A 22,540-nucleotide genomic window follows, 5' to 3' on the forward strand; every position below is an offset into this window, starting at 1 on the left:
TATCTAGGCCTTTACACTGTCAGATTTTCTGCCAGGAACAAGCTTCGACTGACATTTTTGCAAGTCATTCAGCCCCAATTACTTACCATAAGGATTAGCACTAGTGCATGCGCCAAACAATGGAGTGTAATGGTACACACAGATCCATTGTGGTTGGCCGCACATCCCTGTTTACATAGAGCGATCTGCTGCCGACAAACGATTTCTAGTGTCATATAAAAGATGTGATTATCTGATAAGTCAATTTGTTTTTTTTACAGAGATTAGGTGAATGTATATTTTTGATCATCTGTGTAGGAGACCCTTACAGAAAACTTTTAGTAAAGCATTATCCTGCTGACATCAGCAATATGACAACTGTGACCCTTCACTAAGCAAAAAAAAAAACAAAACACGATTTGTGTCTAAGAAAAGTTTTTGTTCCTGTTAGCTTATTGTAAAATTGAATGGAAAATAACTTTCATTTAGAAAAAAAGTTTGCTTTTGTGGTCAAGACATCGATAATTAAAAATATACGATTTTGAATTTCGAATGTGTCAAGGACATACACAGTGAGAGAAGAAGTTACTTACAGTCATGAGCCAAAGTCATTATACAACGCAGAGTATGTCCATACAGTTCACAATTAATGAAAAGGTCTGGTTCTTTTCATTAATCCCTTCCAGTTGCTTGCTCAGCACATCTCAAGGAGAAGTACAGTAGTGTCACATTCCTGTTGCAAGTTCTTAGGTACGATCAGTATTGTTGGGAGGTAATTGGAGACTTCAAGATGGTTGCTTTCCTAATGAGTCTTCAAGGGGGTTTCACAAAGTTTCCTTGCCATCTTTGTCTTTGGGGAAGGAATGAAAAAACTGAACACTACCATCGACGAGACTGGCCTGAACGTATTGACTTCACTGTGGGACGAAGCAATGTCAAGTGGGAACCCCTAGTAGATAATTCTGATCCCACCTCTTTACATAAAACTCAGGCTTATGAAACAGTTTGTCCCAGCTCTAGATAAAGAATCTACAGTGATGAAACATCTACGAAACTTCTTCCCTAAGCGGACTAAGCCAAAGTAAAAGCTGGCATCTATGTGGGACCACGAATCAAGAGGATCATAGAATGTCCGATACTTCCTGTCATGCTTACAGATATACAGAAAGCAGCTTGGAACAATTTTGTTGCTGTGGTTCAGGGGTTCTTGGGAAATCACAAAGCGGACAACTATGTGGAGTTGGTGGAAACGATGGTGAAGAAATACAACGCTAAGGGCTGCAGCATGTCGCTCAAGGTTCATATCCTGGGTTCTAATCTACATAAATTCAAGCAGAACATGGAAGCATACTCCGAGGAAAAAGGTTCCTCCAAGAAATGCAGCAGTTTCAGCGTCACTATCAAGGACAATACAACGAGAATATGATGGGTGACTACATGTAGGGGCTGGTACGTGAATGTGACCAGGTACACAATCGTCAATCAGAAAGAACCAGACATTATTAATTGTGAACCGTATGGACATTCTCTGCATTGTAGAATGACTTTGGCTCATGACTAAGTAATTTCTTCTCTCACTGTCTATGCCCTTGAAACATTTGAAATTCAAAATCATATATTTTTAATGTCCTGACCACAAAAGCAAAGTTTTTTCGAAATGAAAGTCATTTTCCATTATATTTTACAATAAGCTAACAGGAACAAATAAACCTTTCTTAGACACAAAAATCGCATTGCCCAGTGAATCAACCAGATGACAAGCACGCACTGTACATGTATGGCGCTTAGTCCTGGGTTTTAAATTTGCAACATTGTTAAAGGGGTTGTCCCGCGGCAGCAAGTGGGTCTATACACTTCTGTATGGCCATATTAATGCACTTTGTAATATACATTGTGCATTAATTATGAGCCATACAGAAGTTATAAAAAGTTTTATACTTACCTGCTCCGTTGCTGGCGTCCTCGTCTCCATGGTGCCGACTAATTTTCGCCCTCCGATGGCCAAATTAGCCGCGCTTGCGCAGTCCAGGTCTTCTCCTGTTCTCTATGGGGCTCCGTGTAGCTCCGTGTAGCTCCGCCCCGTCACGTGCCGATTCCAGCCAATCAGGAGGCTGGAATCGGCAGTGGACCGCACAGAAGAGCTGCGGTCCACGGAGGCAGAGGATCCCGGCGGCCATCTTCACAGGTAAGTATAGAAGTCACCGGAGCGCGGGGATTAAGGTAAGCGCTCCGGTGAGCTTTCTGTACGTCCCTGCATCGGGGTTGTCTCGCGCCGAACGGGGGGGGGGGGTTGAAAAAAAAAAAAACCCGTTTCGGCGCGGGACAACCCCTTTAATGTACTGAGAATGTTTAAAACTCCTCCAATATAGCAGGGGTATGTCGGGTGCCAGCTGGGACCCCCCCAGGTGAAGGCAAAAGTGGTTCATAACTGCTTTTCCAGTTTATATAGCACTCATGTAGTGAACAAAAGGAAGCAGCAGTGCCATTATAAACATTACTTAGAAGGCCGCTTTTACATAATGTCATTGTATAAACAATTTTCAGATACGTGATGGCAATAGCCCATTGATTGGTACTGGGCTACTTACATCAGCATTTCTTTTACATGCGTATCACTCGCGCACAAAAAAAATATTCATAGCATGCTCTATCTTGGCACATATGCGCGCTTCATACACGCTAAGATAGTCTTTTTAGTCTTGCTATGCACCCGCATGAGAAATCTGCGCATGGAACGCAGGCGCACACGGTCATGTGAGCCCAGCTGAAGACAATGTAACTATTTTGCACTGTATTTTCATACACTACAATGGAGGTCTGAACCTTTGACCTTCCATAGCCCCACACCCCACCCTCTTCCCGGCAGATCACATCTTAAACTGTAATTCCCAAAGGCAAACAGACTGTCACCTATTTCAGAGGCGTGTAATGTGATCAGCCAAGAAAGGCAGCTGTTCCTTCTTAATACATACAAGTTTGCTATAATACGATATAACAAGCATATTAAGATGGGGTTCTTGGAAAGTAGGGTGCTACAAGAAGACTCGTTAGCCACCAAGTATCAGTTTGGTTATTGTTCTGCATTTATATATCCCTCCCAATTCATTATCAACAAGCAAAGTAAGGCTTTGCAGGATCGCTGTTCAAGCGTATGATATACGGTAATACGCGGGCAATCAAATGCATTGACTCACGCAGTTTCATTCACCCTTGCATGTAGGAATTGTGTATTTCACGAGCAGAAGAAAAAAGTCTTAGCATGCTCTATTCTACCACGGATTCCGCGCGTATGAGCCCCATTGATTTCTATGGATGCGTTTGAAATGCAGTGCATACACAAGTCACATTGCGTATGGACAAGGGTTCGTACACATATTGCTAGGAGACCAAATACAAATGGTATGAAGAAAGCAGGAATTTGTGGGCAGACAATGCAAGACAGTCTGGGGAACAATACCCCATCCAGACTGCTGTCTGCAACCCCTGCTTGCTCTTCCGGGTTCCTCCTCCACAAGACTGTGGCCTCTCTCACACAGGTGTTTTTGTACAGCGTTTAGCGCTGCCTTTTCAGCACTGCGCTAAACGCTGTACAACACTCCCATTCATTTCAACTCGCCCATTGAAATGAATAGGCAGCGGTTTCAATGCTGCTGAAAACGCGGCACAAATTGGTATTGCAGGTTTGATAACGCTAAAGGCCCCAACAACACTACCTTAAAAAAATAAATAAATCAAACAATACTCACCTAGAAGATACCGTCCAGGTCCCACCCGCTGCTCTCCGGAGGTCTGGGAAGGCTTCCAGGCACTTGTCAGCACTGACAGAGCATCTTTTGCTAGTAACAGGGTTCTCCAGCAAGAGATTGCTCTGACTGGTTCCTTGAGCACTGTCTCAGCCAATCAGAGCCAGAGATCGATGAACCAATCACTGCCATTCAATGAAATATACTGAATTGGCATAACTAGCTTTTAAAAGTGAATAGTCCCGTTCCTGTCTGGTTAACTAGTTTTAGCTACATCTACACACAAGGTTTTGAGATATTTTACAGTAGCAACCAGTAGAGATTCTTTTACAACACATTTGGACCACACTGCAATTTAGCAGATTTCTTGTGGATGGAGTATGGAGTAGCTCTAATAAAACCACAGTGGAATGATGCTGAAAAGGGTCTTCAGTGCTCAGTGACATCACCTTTCAAAATGAGCCCGCCGGGACAACCAGTGGATCCAGCTCTTGGCAAACAGATTTTACTGGGAAATGGCACCGCCAGCCAGTCATTTGCCCTGCAGCATGGAGTATTGGTGGCTCTTCAGATGAATATCTGTCCATGTGATACAAGACTACCTTGGGTCCTGCAGAATGGGGGGGCCCAAATGGGACCCTTGTCCTCATCATGTCTTTATGCTTTTAAGAGTGCGTAGTGACAGGGGTTCTCTTCATGAGACAACCCCTTTAAACAAACGATAATCCTCCCGTTTAAAAGGGGCATTAAGCTATCATTCCATCTAATAAGGTAAAGGTTGGATAGCTCAGACTGAAATGGCTAGTGCTCAATTGACATTTTGGACAGTGATAATATTTTATAATGGTGATGCTTGGGGCATAAAGCTTTTGGCAACGTGGGCATCTTCAGATATAGACTGTTACCAGTAAAGTTTAGGCTAGGGCTCAATTTGGTATCTATTGCCATCCCCTATAAATATGAGATAACCATGGTGTACTGGTAGATACTAACTTTAAAAAGCTGTGAACTTTCACTCTTTGCTAGGTAATTGCATATACAACAATTCCATAATATAGTTAGTAACTGAATTAGCTCCTCATTTCAGCAGTGTCAACAGAAGATAATCTCAAGGGGAGGCTGGCAGTCTTGATGGCTGTTAATGGACGATAAAATATCTGATAAAAAAAAAAAAAAAAAAGGCGACATGGAAAACAACAATCAAGCACCAGTAGTGACCCAGCCTTTCATTACACCATAAATAAAGTTATTATATCATATGAAGATATATTGGTACTGTTGTACATTGTCACCACTGGAAGCTAGCATGGAGGAACACCCCTTTCATGCCCCTAGCTCTCGATTGGCTGTCAAGGTCCTAGCAGCGTGTCTATGGATTTGCGCCTGGCATGGAGGGTTAGTTTCCCTGTTAGGCTTACATTGTTAGTAGAGATGAGCGAGCCTACTTGGTAAGGCAGTTACTCGAGCGAGCATCGCTCTTCTCGAGTAACTGCTTAGTGATTCGAGCAGGCTCGGGTGGGCTGCGGGGGTGAGCGGGGGGGGGGGGGGGGAAATCTCCCTCACTCTTCCTCTCGCTACGCTCCCCCCCACCCCCCGTAGCCCACCCGAGCCTGCTAGGATCACTAAGCAGTTACTTGAGAAGAGCGATGCTCATTCATCTCTAATTATTAGCTGTTAGAGCTAACAACATACGCCAAACTGGAAAACTAACCCAAACCCTCTAAGCCAACCACAACGCACCCCCGAAGCAGGCGTCCCCCTACCATCTCCCCTGCTGAACGGCTCCCCCCAGCTCCACTAAAACTGTGCTACTGGCGTGGTACCAGAAACCCCCCTGCTCTCTGCCTCTGCCCTGCTAGGTCCCCTGCCGAAGACCTGCCGCTGTCACTTACAAAGCTCGCGAGCATCTCTGCTGGCGACCCGCTCCCTCATAGCTCATGACAATGTGCTACTGCCGCCTCACAGCTCGGTCCCCTACCACACTGCCTGCAGCGGAGATTGCGGGGCTCCCGATGTGTTGTGGCTGGTAACAGCTGTTTCCCCCACCCTATCTCTGCCGGTATGCCACACAGGCTCAATGCTCCATCTAGCTCCATCCCCCGCTGTGCCACCCCTCACTGCTGTGTCCCAGGCACCGCCTCCTAGGGCTCCTGCTTGAGTGACAGCCGTGCCATGATGTGGGGAGCCGATGCACTGTGACCGCTGACAGTTCCATTCCCCGCCGGGTCTCTGCCGCGTTGCCAGCTCACTGCTGTGTCCTGGGCACCGCCTCTCAGGGCTCCCAGTTGAGTGACAGTTGGCCCATGATGCACGCAGGGACACTGAGGAAATACATAATACAATGAGCTCCTGGGGGCGTCACCGGCCTGTCAAGCTGCCTGCATCTCATCTTCACCCATACTTCTGGTGGTGACAAGATACAATAGTACCAATACAACTACAGGTCCAGATTTTAAAAAAGGAGATTAAAAACAACCGACATGTCTCATATTCAGAGTATTTCATGCATTGAAAAGGTGTTCAAAAATGCACCTGTGTAAAACAATGTAGAAGAAAAAGGCATCCAGACATCACCTCTCCAATTATTGCTGTAGCAAGTTACAGGACTATCAAAACCTAGAGGGTACATATAAATATGGGGTTGAAATTCTGCACGAATTGAGACCATTTGACAGCTGGAATGCAAGACGTCATTAATCCCAACACCGACATGGCCTGTCTGATAGTACAAGAATGGGATAGAAAAAGGTCTAATGCTCTGGACCTCATTAAAGCTTGTTTTTCTTGAAGGAGAAATGACATCTGGCAAGTAGAGTCAAACAAAATCCACAGAAAAATGCATCTGGTTGAAGGTGTCATATTGGACTTCATACTGTTGCTGTTCCAACGTAGGTCTGCAACTAGTGAACAATTCTGATGTCCTCTAGAAGTTAAGGCCCATTTACACCCAAAGATAATTGTTCAAAAGATAGGTTTTTTAAATGTACATTAGCAGCTTATCACCTTCATTTCCATGTAAATGAGCCTCCAGGAGCTGTAGGCAGAGAATAGCAGGTGTTCGGTTCTCTGCATTCAGCTCTACCGCAGGGCTGCAAGCTGAATACAATGTAACTACTGTGGAGAATACAGCACCATGGACAGCAAACACAGCATGCGGTCTGTTTAATCTTCTCTCCGGGTCAACAATGGATTTTATACGCACCTAAAAATTATCGTTCAGCCGAAGACAAAGAAGGGAGCATTTACACACAGTGATTATCATTTACACGATAGCTTTTAAGTGATAATCGTTACGTGTATATGGGCGTTTAACTTTCTGACATTGACACTATAATCCCAGCTATGGGATAATCAATATGTCCCTTTTCCTGATGTAAGACATTATCTAAGCCACAATCTTTGTGAAGAGTCTTGGAGTCTTGGAGCTTGAGAGACTACATTTTGAAATACTTGTAAGAAAGGAACACATTTAGCCTTTTTAAAATTAATTCTAAACCCAAAAGAACTGTTGTATTGTTTTGTAAAAGTAAGTGGGGAACAAAAGCTCTTCCCAACTTTCTAATTTGAGACTTGAATAAGAACCCCTTCGTTTAAAAAAACGTCCCCTTCTGAGGCCTGATGTTTCACTGGATCCAGAATTATTTTCATATGGAAAATGTCTGTACAAATGCTTTTGAACTCGAGACGAAGACCCATTCTTAGTGCATCTAGAACCCACGGACTTGCCAGGACGTCTTCCCAAGCTGAAAAAAAAAAACAGTGCTAGCCATCCCCCTTTGCTTTCTTCTGGCTTCATTGCTGGGACTCCTTGTTCTTAGGGTCATTGTGCTTGAATGAAAAACCTCTGGTATTTTTTGAAAACCTAGACCTCTTGGAATCTGTACCTTTTTGTTCTTTGTTCTTGAACTGTTTACAAAAACAAAAGGAATTAGCAGGTCTAGGCAGAACGGGGAAGCCTCTCTTCCTGTCAGAAGCCTTTTCAAGAAGATCATCTAGAGGAGGCCTGAACAGATGTTCACCCGCACAAGATATTGCAGAGCCTGTTCTTGGAGGCTAAATCCACCTTCCAAGCCTTAAGCCATAAGGCAGTACAGTCCAAGTTAGACCTGGTTGCAGATCTAGACAATAACCTTATTGCATCCATAGATGCATCAGCTAAACAATCTACTGCTGATCCTAGAGAAGGAAAACACAAAATATGCTTCCTATGAGTCTTGACTCTTATACCCTTCTAATTGTGCAAGCCAAACTTTCAAAGGAAAAAAATACTAGGCCTGAAGGCTTAAGTAGAAGCCTTTTGGGCGTTTTGGTCTAAGACGTCGGGAAGGGACCTCAGATTTTTAAATGGGAAGAGAACTTTTCCTGACAATGTTTGCCACAGGCGCATCAATTTTAAGAGATCTATCCCAACGAGCAGAATCTTCTTCAGTGAAGGGGTATTTTCTCTTGATCATTCTAGAAACCCAAAATTTCCTATCTGGTTTCTTTTATTCAGTCTTAAAGGGGTTGTCCCGCGGCAGCAAGTGGGTCTATACACTTCTGTATGGCCATATTAATGCACTTTGTAATGTACATTGTGCATTAATTATGAGCCATACAGAAGTTATCAAAAGTTTTATACTTACCTGCTCCGTTGCTGGCGTCCTCATCTCCATGGTGCCGACTAATTTTCGGCCTCTAATGGCCAAATTAGCCGCGCTTGCGCAGTCCGGGTCTTCTGCTGTCTTCAATGGGGCCGCTCGTGCAGAATGCCGGCTCCGTGTAGCTCCGCCCCGTCACGTGCCGATTCCAGCCAATCAGGAGGCTGGAATCGGCAATGGACCGCACAGAAGCCCTGCGGTCCACAGAGAGACAGGATCCCGGCGGCCATCTTCAGCAGGTGAGTATGAAGACGCCGGACCGCCGGGATTCGGGTAAGTACTACCCGGTGTGTTTTTTTAACCCCTGCATCGGGGTTGTCTCGCGCCGAACGGGGGGGGGGGGGGGGGGGGGGGTTAAAAAAAACAAAAAAAAACGTTTCGGCGCGGGACAACCCCTTTAAGCATGCCATTGACATTCTTATTAATAGGGGAACATTTTTATTAATAGGGAAAGAAGATTGAAGCCTGAGACCTAAACCTTCGAACATAGAATCTTCAACAGATCTTGTAGTTTTAGTATCTTTTGTAGCTCTAACTGCTTCAACCAGTCTCTCAGAATCCTAACTAGCAAATAGAGGTTTACCATAGATAGCCTCCTCATCTAAGGAAGACGTATCAGAGGTCATCAAATCATCCTCATCTCTATCCTAAGGATACTCAGGAGAGGAGTCAGACCATCCGTCATAAACCGTAGAAACAGATGGATCTTTGCAATAGGATTTGAATTGTTAAAAGAATTTTCCACTTCTTCCCTAATAATACATCTTACAGAACAGGATAGAGAAGAGGATTCATCAGACAATATTATCTGTGCAGCTTTTACACAATTGCTTTGAATAGAAAGAGGCCAATTTCTTCTTGCAAATAGGACATTCTTTATTCTTGGTCTTGGGTTGAATGCGCACGGGCTGAAATTCCACGGAATTCCCACTGTTGCACACTGCCATAGGGTTGCATTGGTTTATGCAATCCTATACAGGCAGCCGCGATTTTGATAGATGAAAGCTTGCCACTTCCCTCAGTTGGGCCATTTAACTGGTTCAAATGCCGAGATCTGAGTCATCTCTAATCCTGGTAGTTGGTGTCAGCTGTTAAAGACAGCAGAAACTTACCAATTTTAGGGCTGGCTTGGCTCTTCGGCCTTCTATATACAAGGATAGCTGACATCTGCTGTACATGTATGGTGGATGTTGGAAAGTTGGTTACAGTGATTGGATTCTTCCATTGACCGGTATGCGATTACAGAGTTACTATGATACAAATATATAAAGACAATGTAGCCATGTTTTTTTTCTCACGGATCATGATCTGTGAGGCTGGACGTGCGCCGCTATCCTTTCAAACCTAGCTCTGTAATGTATATCACATTTCATAAAGGGATTCCTTTGACCTGTACATGCTGTAAACAGCTTCCGAGTTACTATTGGCTTTTCAGGCGATGCCATTTAAAAATCTTTTAGACATTCTAGATCACTCAACCCATCACAACCGATGCTATAGATACCCTGGAACTAGAAATTTGCAGCTAAGTGTAGTAGCATCTTCACGCGTGAATATAAAGCTTAATGATTATCGCTAAAAAATAAATAAATTACAAAAACACTGGAATGTAAACGCAGCCAATGATTGAATAATAATTCTTTCACATCATTCATTCCATGCAAGCATAAAGTTCATTTGTGGCTCATTTGCTAATCGTTCGGTTTTAAGACTGATCGTTCAGTCCTTCTCATACACACAGTAAACTGAACAACTGAATGATCCTATTATTAAAAAAACAAACAGATTTATCATTGTGTTGAAACTGGCTGCCCGAGCGAAAGAGCAAACTGACATTGTTTGCTTGGGCAAACTATTACCACTATGTATAAAAGTAACCCAAGAAATAATCGCTAGTCTGTGGAGACGGCTATATGATTGATGGTATTATGTGGCAGCTACAGCAGGAAAGGAAATTCTTGTATTGTTCATGCAAGGTCTAAAAGATGAATGCAACAATGGTTAATAGCTGCACGACTGCACCATTGTAGGCCAGTCAACTTATTGGAACAATTCCATTGCATAGTTTGTGCAACCAACACTTAGAATGCAGAACTGCCTTGTTGTGGAAGAGGTTTCTATGCTGGAAGCAAAAGTGAATAAAGGTACACATCCTGGTGTCACTTATGAGGGGGTACAGACTGCCCTAGGCTGCCCCTCTTTCTCAGAACAAGCAAGAGGATCATTTTCAATTCCCAGTCATTGTTACAAGGCTTGTATAAAGAGTCTAACATTGACTTGCAGAAATGCTGCCTTCTAATAGGTGGCGCTGCAAAGGTATTGTTCAATCTCCCTTATTTGAATATTACCCAGATGAGCATGAATGGCCTCATAAGTCTCCTCATTCACCTACTATGTGTTCTCCCTAAGGAGAAAAGATAGCGTTCTTGACCCTCTAGGACTAACACCCAATACCTCAGTATGCCATCATCTTTAAAGAGGATCTGCCACCTCTCCTGACAGACTCAATAGAAATTTATGAATTGGTAACGGAGTGTAACCAGTTGGTGGGTGGGCAGAGTCACATTGCACACTTTAACACTATGGACGCATCCTTTTGACAAAAGGAATGATAACGCCCAGTTGGCAATATATTCATATACTTGTAGAAGGAACAGTGGAGGGACAGCACAGAAAAGCCAGTAAAGTTGGACCGGTCCTCTGTAAATTATCTTTTTCTAGCACCCAGAACTTTTGGAAAGGTGTAGCAGTGTTTTTGAAAGAAAGCAGCCCTGTTTTTCTAATCCTATATTATGGCCTTAAAGTTGGATAAAGTAGAACATTATATAATGACAAGCTATCCACTACTTGGAGGAGAAATGTTTTCTTCATGCAACATAGTAACAGTATGTTAGGCTGAAAAAATGAGGTAGAAGCCAATTTTCCTTATTTAAGGGAAAATAAGTCCTTTCTGACTCCAAGTCTGGCAATCAGTATAATCCCTGAATCATCGACCCTTCTAAAGAAATCACTAACTGTAACATGTAATGTTACACTTAAGAAGGCGTCTAGGCCCCTCAAACACTTAGGCTGGGTACCCACAGGGCAGAACCCCGCCGGAAATCTCACGGTTTGGCCTCAGCGAAAAAAAACGCGAAATGTCTGCCGGGAAAGCGCCGCTTCAAAACCCGCACCACTTGGGCGCAGGTTTGGGAGCGGATTGGCTGCATGGCCGGCGCTCCCATAGAGAAGAGCGCGGCCGCAATGGTTAAAAAAAAAAAATTGACATGCTGCGGCCGGGGAATCCGAGCCGCAGTGTCATCTTTGCCGTGGCGGATTGGTCGTCCCATGTGGACGAGATTTTTAACAAATCTCATCTACATGGCTCGCCAATAGCGGAATTAGCGTCCGGAGGCGGATTTGCCGCAGCGAAATTCCGTATGGAATTTCCACAGCAAATCCGCCCTGTGTGGACCCAGCCTTAGGCCAGCTGCACACGGCAGAGCCAGATTCCACAGGCGAGTTCCTGCAGCAGATTTCAGCTCTAACCCTAGCTGGCAAGCCCACGTACCTGCTTTTGCTGTGCTGCGGAAGATCATGGACACTCACCATTGGTCATGCGCAGTACAGATTTTTTTTTTTTATGTTTGTTTTTCCCGCGCCATCGCTAGGCGATAACTCAGGTACCCACAGCCTATCCATAATGTCGATTGTGGATGGGCTGCGGGTCAGGTGGCTTCCATTGACTTCAATGGAAGCCGTCCATGTGGAGTCTGCAGCAAAATAGAGCATGCTGCGATTTTTCCTCAGTTTGCGAAATCACAATTCGTTTCCGCGAGTGTGAAGGAAAGAGCGAGTTTACACACCTTTCAAGGCATGCTATTTGCTGCGGATTCTCCGTGCGGATGCTCGTCACAGATTTTGCAGTGAAAAAGTTGTGTGAAGCAGGCTTAATGAATTTGCCATCACCACATCCTCAGGCAGACAGTTTCACTGCTCTTACAATAAAAAAAACCCTTCTAGGTCCGTGTAGAATTCAATCCTCTAGATGTAGAGGATGCCCCCTTGGTGCAGTCACAGTCCTGGGTATAAATAGATGACGGCAGAGATCTCTGTATTGTCCCCTGATATATGTATACATAGTTATTAGGTCGATCCTCAGCTATTTTCTTTCTAAACTAAATAATCCCAATTTTGATAACCTCTCTGGGTATTGTAGTCCGCCCATTCCATTTATTACTTTAGTTGCCCGCCTCTGTACCTGCTCAAGCTCTGATATGTCCTTCTTGAGTACCGGTGCCGAAAACTGTACACAATGCTACATGTGTACAGAGGAACACCTTCCTGGTAAAGAGGAAGAACAATGCTTACCATCTGCCCCTAGACCTCTTTTAATGCACCCCATGATCCTATTTGCCTTGGCAGCAGCTGCCTGACACTGGTTGCTCCAGTTATGTTTATAGTTAACTATAACCCCCAAGTCCTTTTCCATGATATTATTACCTAGTGGTTTCCCTGTGTGTGCAGATAATTACATGGCAGATCCACATAACAAAAGCGTGGTCACATTATTCATATGTTGCAAGGCTGCGACAAATTTGCACCTTTTTTCCCTTTTAGCGGCAAACAAAAGAAAATCTGTATTTTCATCTATCCATTGTGTACACATGAATTCAGCGGAGTGGTGACGGCATCATGTCAGGGTTGTGTCGTCTTCTAGAACCCTCGCACTTGAGCAAGCTATACTTGAGAGCAGGAATCTAGTGAATCACAGAACATGATTGCTGGAAGGCAGATGCGGTTTTTCCCTCTCCCCCCATCCCCTGCTAACAATAGCATCTGTCCTTGACCTGATAAGGGAATCTTTGGAGCCATTATTAAGTTATCTCTCCTTAGATATCTTTAATTTACATAGAGTATCACTGTGCACAGTTACAACTTCACTTCTCCCTTCAACTTTCATTTTATCTCTTCTCTGCAGCTTTTGTTTGTTTTGTGTTAATAGAAAACACATTTTCATGGTCAGTTCCAACTTTTAGAAGCTTGTGAAATTCTGCTGGAGACCAATATAAAAAGGCTGATTATATCCAATGAAAGTACTCTTTAAGCCCCTCTTACAAGAGACAACTGTTAAAGGGGTTGTCCCGCGGCAGCAAGTGGGTCTATACACTTCTGTATGGCCATATTAATGCACTTTGTAATGTACATTGTGCATTAATTATGAGCCATACAGAAGTTATAAAAAGTTTTTTACTTACCTGCTCCGTTGCTGGCGTCCTCGTTCCCATGGAGCCGACTAATTTTCGCCCTCCGATGGCCAAATTAGCCGCGCTTGCGCAGTCCGGGTCTTCTGCAGTCTTCTATGGGGCCGCTCGTGTAGAATGCCGGCTCCGTGTAGCTCCGCCCCGTCACGTGCCGATTCCAGCCAATCAGGAGGCTGGAATCGGCAATGGACCGCACAGAAGCCCTGCGGTCCACGGAGACAGAGGATCCCGGCGGCCATCTTCAGCAGGTGAGTATGAAGACGCCGGACCGCCGGGATTCAGGTAAGCGCTGTGCGGGTTGTTTTTTTAACCCCTGCATCGGGGTTGTCTCGCGCCGAACCGGGGGGGGGGTTAAAAAAAAAAAAACTCGTTTCGGCGCGGGACAACCCCTTTAAGCACTGAAGCGCCCAACAGCCGCGATGATCACTCCTGTGCTGTCACTGCGCTCAGGGCGGAGGGGGTCGGGGATCATTCACAGATGAGCAATCCCGTTTACATGGGACGATGCAGCGGCAGACGATTTATCCACGACCGCTCTTTCACCGCACAATTATCGTACAAACTGCTAAATCTAGTGAGCCCTAACTGTGCCATGTAGAAGAGCCTGGTAATCTTGTTACCATTGGCCATAACTGCACCACTCACATGTGCAGAATATTTCTGCAAGTTGCACCTAAAAACGCAAAACAATTCTGTGCCAATGATGGTTGTTTATTAGCAAGCATAAAAATGCTCACTGGTTAATGGCCCATTTAGACACAAAGAATCTTTTGAGCAATAATTGTCGTATGTAACTGCACTGACATCGTGCTGAAAGACAACGATGAGCCTCATCAGGGATACACAGCGGGATACAGCTGATACTATTGCTTCAGCTGTATCCCGCTCCCTGATGACAGGCTGGGTATGAAGAACACAGCGCTCCAGCTCTGATCTCCATACCCTGCATGGAGCGCTCAGCTGTATAATATCCGGGCGCTCGGAGCCGAGAACAGCTGGATGCAGAAAACAAGCGTTGACACCCCTCTTGTCTTCTGCACCCTCCACTCTGAGTGCTCAGCTGTATAACAGCCAGGGCACTCGGAGCGGAAAACAGCTGGATGCAGAAGACAAGCAGGGACACCCCACTTGTATTCTGCATCCTCCGCTCCGAGCGTATGGTGATCGCTCATCTTGAGCAATCATCTTGCACTGTAAATGACAACAATTATCGCTCAAAAGACATCTTTTGAGTGATATCGTTGTGCCTAAATGGGCCTTAACTGTACATCTCATGAGAATACAGTTTTTTCAATGGGGACGAATGACTGCAGTAATGATAGTTTGTCCCCATACCTGCGATTCTTGGCTTGTGTAATGATGAAAGAAATATTAACAAATGCCAATCACAATGCTTTTGTGGGGGTTTTCTTCTTGGCACAGTACTTGGGTTTCTTCACACACTTCCAACACCTTCGAGATTAAGGTGCCCATGCACCAACAACTTTCCGTGTGAATTCCGCCTCCAAGAACCACGTCAAGTATTTGGCATGACATTGCATTGCCATGTTGGAATTCTGCATGCAGATTTTGCCCATTGACATGGCAAAATACATGTGCAGATCCCCCAAAGAGCAACATCAAAAAGCAGAGGATTTTGACATGGTTTTTAGAGGTAGAATTCAACGTGGAAACTTCTTTGGCGATTCTGCTGTGTGAGCACACCCTTATAATAAATGCGATCTAGGAAGGATTAAGTGCATGGAGTTTCAGGCCATGGTCCAGAATGAGATATCTTAAGGACTCCGGAAAGAAAAATTGGGATTGATGCAGAAAAAAAAAATCAAGACTTTTGGTAAATGTACATGCTATAATGACTTAGATTGTAGATTCCATTGGGAATGTACAATGTGGATGTTCTTGGTGCTTTGCTCCAGAATAGTACATGTAAGAGATCAAGAAGAATTATTGGAAAGTCTTAAGACTATTTCAGTGTTTTGGGTTTATTTTGTCATGATGGAAGTGACAAATGGTTTGTGTTGACACGAATTGAATGGCTGTAACAAAGCAATAAATTTTGAAAATATCTGGGGCAGAATGACCTTACAAGACATCTGTTGCATTAATGCAAGTGCTTGGCAAAAAACCACACACACAATGGAAAGGGATAGTCTCCATTTTTAAAATGCTGGGTTAGCATAATTTACCATTCCCGTTCGTGAACACACAATATGTTCCACCCGCACAAAAATAAACATGCTAATGCGGAGCAATAAAATGTGCAATCAGGAAATACATTGAGGTCTGCATTTATGGTCTACATATTTTACATAGGGATATGCTGTTGCCTCCTTACATACTGCCTTTAGTAAATCCACTCCTTATAGATGTGGCTGTGCATACATAAGCAACGCCTCTTTAAACGGATTGTCCGGTTACTGGACAGACTAGTTTCAATAGCACCTTGTGTGAAAATAATACATATACTTAAGGCCCATTTAGACACAATGATTATCGTACAAGATTCGCTCCAAGGCAATCTTTTGAGCGATAATCGTTGTGTGCATTTACGCGTTTCAAGAACTGCTGTCTTCTCTGAGCGCTCAGCTGGTGTCCCGCTGAGCGCTCTGAGCAGGGTATGCAGAACACAGCTAAAGCGCTGTCTTCTGCATACTCCTGCTGTGTTCTCCGAGCGGGATACCAGCTAAGACAATAGTATCAACGGTATCCTGCTGAGAACTCAGCACACAGTCCTGATCAGACTCATTGTTGTCTTTAGCTAGCTGACGGGGATCCTGCCGGTTGTGAACCCTGAAAGTGTACTATGTACCAATATGTTGAGGTTCTATCCTGTTGTGTGTGAAATAAAACTGGCAGATGCCAGATATTTGAAGAGATGCGGTGGTCCAGAGTCTCTGACTCATGGTGCCAACTATCCTAGATGAAGAAGACGGTGATCGAGTAACCCACAGGTTGACACACCTGATGCTTAAGGAAAGCTAACTTCCTTGAGAATAAATTGATGTCCTTTACCCAAGTTAAGTGTGGGAATGCAGGAATTGGAGTAACTGACAGTCCTCTCTTGAGGACTAATACCTGTGCCTCACTTAATGTGCAGAAGGACAGGTTGTATATTTGCAAACCCTTTTCATTGCTGTCGCTGCCATTATCACCAATACTTAGGGATTTTTCCGGGTCTCTCATTGGGAGACTGGCCTCTCCTAAAAAAAACGGGTACAGTTAATGGTACGCTGGTATTGAAAACGGGTCGATTTTCTTAAATGGCAATAGGAGTCACTGTATATAGTAGGCATCTGATGTGAAGAGAGATAAGGATGTTCAAGATGAAGGGGAGGATATGGGAAAACTGGATTGAGAAGGTAGAGCTGGTTCCGATTGGGAGCTGCAACCTCCTATTTGAGGTGCGCTTCAGATAGCTGAGGGGTTGGGGTTTAAATTGGCCAACTGATTGTTGATCGAAGTCCAGGTAGGGAAGATATATTGTCCCTTATTACACCACTGCTATTTAGTATCAATGTACGTTGCCCTAAGGCTTTATTTAAATTGTCTCCTATTTTTGATCTTCCTTTTGGAACTCCTGCCTAAATCCTATAAACATTAATGCAGAGGGCTATGCACAAGCACAGTCTTCCCCACTGAAAATTAGGGAGACTGCGGCAATCGCAAGTTGAGCAGAAGTCACGGGATCCCCTTTCTCTTGATAGATGAGGATTCTCGAAGCAGAATCCACACCTATAAGGCATTTATTGCATATAGTATGGGTCCTGAATAGATACTCCTTAAATGTTTAAGAGGAGAAATATGGCTTTAAAAAGTTGGATTTTTTATGACTTGCGGGCTGCAACAACTTTTAAGTCGCACCGCGATGCCTTTGACCTCAAGTGTTAATTTTAATAGCTGCCATATAATACCACTAATTCCCAGGGCTTTCAAGTACACAACATGCGGCGATCTGGGTCCTCATTTAACATTTTCTGTGCATAAGCTTATGTTTAGACGTGGCACTTTTTATGTTAGAATGTAGCAAGTATGCAAAATGGGCATGTTGTGGCTTAAAACTCAACAGCATTTCATCAGTCCATACTAAGGTTTTCTGCTGCATCTGAAAGGTATTTAAAATAGGTTCTCCCACTTCTAGAGGTTATGCTGCAGGAAGCAGACAGCTCCGTACACTGCACAGTGGCCCGGCTTGGTACTGCAGGCTGGAGTCCTCTTGAAGTCATCCCAGCAATAACGCCTCCTATGCTTTCACACAGAAGCAAGGATAGATCAGTGAATAAAAGAGCGGGCAGCAGATCATTTGCCCGTCTATCTCTCTTCACAGTAAACAGGCAGTCTTTAATGGATGAACAACTGCCTGTTTACAAAGGCCAATCTTTTTTTTATTTTTATGTCTGCAAAACAAATTACCTTTCATCGTTGAGTCGCCGACGGCATGTACACTGAATGACTATCATTCAGATTCCCGTGCTCCAATGAGAATCTGAATGATGATTGTGCCGTGTAAAAGGGCCCTTAAGATAGTCCTAGGAATGTTTTTGTCCAGTCATCAGGCCACGTGATGGTGCAACCAATCACTTGATAAGTGAGCAATTGCATGTTCCTTGGGTAATCACATCTATGTGGCACAAAAAGTCCTTTTCAGCAGTACACCCTGTGTGAATGGCGAATGCGCTGCCCACAATTATAAACCACAGGAAAAATTACGCGCTCCTAACAGTACCCAAATTGACCTGATTAAAAACCCAATAGACAAATGCTGATCTCACTGATTGGTGCTCGTCTACAAGACCAAATTGCTCCATGTACAAGGACCATTTGTTTTTTAGGACCCAGTTAGGCCACATTAGCAATCAATTTACCTTCCTTTAGTAGTCTCTCAATAAGTGCATTTCTATCAAACCTATAACCTGAAAAGGAAGTTGCCAGCATGAACATTCTCTGCACCGGCTACCGGGGATGTGTCCTCCTCTGAACCAAGACCTCAGTAACAGCAGTCTCCGGTGGACATGTCAAAAAGTAGCAAAATCCGGATGCATCAGGAAGGAGTTTGGCTACGGTATTCAGCAAGGACACAATTACATAATTCGTTCGTCAAAATCTCTATTTATTTTGCTGTTGTGTTTATTGACCATTTAAAAAGTCTTTATCCTCGTAAGGCCACCTGCACATGGCCTGCGACCCTGCGTACCTTTGCTTTCTTTACTGCAGATGACCGCGGACGCTCGCCATCGCTCACGCACAGTGCAGATTTTTTTTTTAATATTTGATGACGCAGGTACCAGAAGGCTATCCGCAATGTCAATTGCGGATGGTCTGCGGGTCAGATGTCTTCGATTGACTTCACAAAAATAGAACATGCTGAGATTTTAAATCCGGTCACGGAAATCCCAATGACTATCCACTCATGTGAGCAGACGTGCGAATGTTCTATTTTCTCAATAGGTGAGGAATATCGCAGATAGTCCTCGCAGGTGACGATCGCAGATTACGAAATTGAAACCCGGTCATGTGTACCCGGCCTACAACTTTTGTGATGGGGGGGGGGGGGGGGGGGAGGTCATGTAGAATGCGACCCGCTCGTGTGAGCGCATGTGTAATTTGGGCTGAGAATCGTGCAAAATTACCCTAAGGGCGCCTTCACATTGGCGTTTTTCTCACGCATTTTTTTCACGTGATTTCACTGCGTTTTTTTTTATTGCGAAAGTCAATAGGACTTTCTAATGTTAAAAACTCATCGCACGAAGATCGCAATACGTTAACATTAAAGAGTCCAATGGACTTTTGCGTTAAAAATACTGTACGCGATTTTTAAAAGGTACTGCACACGTACTGCGTATTTTAGGAGTGCAAAAACCGCAAGCAGGCCCAAATAGTAGCAATCTGCGTCAAATACACAGTGAACAAGCATGTGACGTGTATTCACACACCCATGAACTAGAATGGGACTATTACACACCAAAATGGGACACGCTGCATTTTTTTTCATGCGCATGGAAAAGGCAGGTTTGAATACCCCGATGCAAATCAATAGGGATTCAGTACTGCGTATTACGAGCGTAAAAAGGGCCCTAAGGGCGAGTTCACACAGCACAGAATTGTTGAGGAATTTCACACCAAAACTCTGTAGCCATGTATAGTACAATATAAAGATGCTTTTACACGGAAGGATTCGCGTTCGCTCTCACACTTTGCTCGTTCCTCAGGCAGTCCGTTTAGACAAAGATAAATCGTTCATTTTTTTGCCACGGGATCGCCCAGTTCGCACTACCAGCGAATGAGAACAACCGGGGTTCAAGCCAATTAGTGAATGACCCAATTAGCAGAAACTGCGCAAATGTTCACAGCAAACTCTTACATTGCGATGCAGTGAGTGAATTCTGCGGACCACATGCGGATTTTGGTGCAGAACATACCCTCAGACAGAAGAGTCCTAGACCAGACCTAGAGCCAGTAAGACCCCTCCCCGAGATGGTAAGTATCCGAGGTGCCAACATCCACAGATAGTCAGGTCAGGCATTGTGTAGCGGCTCCTGGATTGGTCAAACCCTGCTGTAATCTAGGTCAAGCATGGGCATTGCCTCTTTACATGGCGCTATACAATACTGTGGACTCGAGTCGTTCCGGGACAAAACTGCCAAGTTACACAAATTGACGTGACAAGTTGGAATCAAAACACCGAAAACAAAGCTGTCACATGAGCCACGTGGCCAAAAACCACAAGCGTAGAGGCAGCGGAAGACACTGTATCTTATAGGAAATATAAAATATTGTGAGTTTTCACTTTCACCATGTAGTATACACAACCCTTATATAACCCACAGTGATATATACTACACCTATATACGCCAACATCACCGTAGAAAATTATATGCTACACCTATATTTAACAACACCACACAATATAGCACAACTATAATAATAAACGTTATTTGTATAGCACCAACATATTCCGCAGCGCTATAACCCTCAAACTATTACTATAGTCTCACATTACACCATACTATCACATATACTACCCCTATATAACCCATATGATAATAGATCACTCTAACCCTCATACTATGATATATACTATTACTATATTCCCCAGTAACACCATACTATCATATATACTCTCCCTATACACCCCATGTGATAATATATCACTACAACCCTCATATATACTATTACTACATTCCCCAATAACACCATATTATCATATAAACTATCCCTATATAGCCTATATATTAAGGTATCTATATACTAGCGCTATATTCCCCAATACCACCATGTAATAGATAAAACCATACACCTAAATACTCCATACAATAATATAGTATCACTTTATAAGCCATGCAATATTCCACTACCCCTATATATCCACCCCACCATACACTACCTCTATATTCCAATAATCATACAATACCCTCTAAATATTCGATCATGCAATACCACTATATATTAAACAGCATACAATATATTCTACCCCATGTATATTAGAACACACAACATATCACCCCTATATACCCCAAACACCATACAATATGTACTACCCCTATATACCCACCCCCACCGAACACTACCCCTATATATGAAAACACATAACATACCTATACCCCAAACACCATAAAATACCCCTATCCGCTATACATCTGATAATCATACAATGCCCATATATATTAAATAGCAGCATACAATATGTTCTACCCCTATGTATATTAGAACACACAACATATCACCCCTTTATACCCTCACCATACAATATGTACTACCCCTATATACCCACCCCCACCATACACTACTCCTATATATGAAAACACACATAACATACCTATATACCCCAAACACCATACAATACCCCTATATGTCCAATAATCATACAATACCCTCTATACATCTGATAATCATACAATACCCCTATATATTAAAATAGCAGCATACAATATGTTCTACCCCTATGTATATTAGAACACACAACATATCACCCCTACATACCCCAAACACCATACAATATGTACTACCCCTATGTATATGGAACACTATATAAAATCTGCCCCCTGTAATAGTCCGTCCCCACTAACTCCACGGCGGACACCACCCGGCGCTGCCAGCGCGTCCTGCAGGCACCGCACACCAGCCCTAAGTAACGTATCGCCAACTTCCCAAGTGCGGCATCTCCCCGGGCTCCGTTACCTGAGGACGCCGCAGGTGGGACCCCAATAATCCGTGCAGCGGGGAGGTGAGAGCGGCGGACGAGCAGTCCTCCCGGACGGACAGGATGTGCAGCTCCTCTGCCTGCAACCAACGCCTGTCCAGGTGGGGCGGGCCGGCGGGGGAGGCGACTTCTATAGCATCTGTCCCTGCTGGACGGCTGTCACATCACTGCCATCAATCACAGGGACGTGGCTGCTGGGAGCGGTCCCCGGGGCTGCACGGCCAGCTGTAGTGTGAACGAGGGCAGATAGAGCGCCCGCTCAGTCCTTAGCAGAACGACGCAACGATGGGTATTTAAACCGAACCCCCAGCGAACCCAATGATGTGCGTGCTTGTATGAGCTGAACGGCATGCAACAAACTATCGCTCATCATCCTATCGTTGGCTGCGTTCACACTGCACGATTATAGTAAAATGCGAACGATCCAGCAATTTATTTTTACATTAATTGATCTATTTAAACGCATCGTATTGCAATACCTGCAATTTTACTGTCCAGAAAAACGTGAACGACAGAATGGCTGCAAACAGTAACCTTTACAGTTTTTTGAAACCCTATTGAAATCAATGTTTCTCTCCTCCAAAAATGGAGCAGAGATGGAAACCATGAACTGACCCGAACACAGGTGTGAAAGTAGCCTTATTTGAGTATTTAATGAATGAAAGGAGTCTCTGGAGGTGGAAATCACCTTCCATTCTGCACCTTCAATTCACACCATGTGAAGGTGAGCAGAAGCTG

At 44.0% G+C, this 22,540-nt stretch overlaps 1 protein-coding gene across 1 annotated transcript in view; it reads right to left on the reverse strand.

Annotated features, from left to right (window-relative positions):
• GREB1L (GREB1 like retinoic acid receptor coactivator) overlaps positions 1-21,850 on the reverse strand; it is a 134,303-nt gene extending 112,453 nt beyond the window's left edge. The window contains exon 1 of the mRNA XM_066579637.1: positions 21,781-21,850. The gene's annotated coding sequence lies outside the window, so the exon portion shown is untranslated. The remainder of the gene's footprint in view (positions 1-21,780) is intronic.
• Between the last annotated feature and the right edge of the window lie 690 nt (positions 21,851-22,540).

This window comes from Eleutherodactylus coqui, chromosome 9 (genome assembly GCF_035609145.1).
Source record: "Eleutherodactylus coqui strain aEleCoq1 chromosome 9, aEleCoq1.hap1, whole genome shotgun sequence".
In the NCBI taxonomy this organism is placed as follows: Eukaryota; Metazoa; Chordata; class Amphibia; order Anura; family Eleutherodactylidae; genus Eleutherodactylus; species Eleutherodactylus coqui.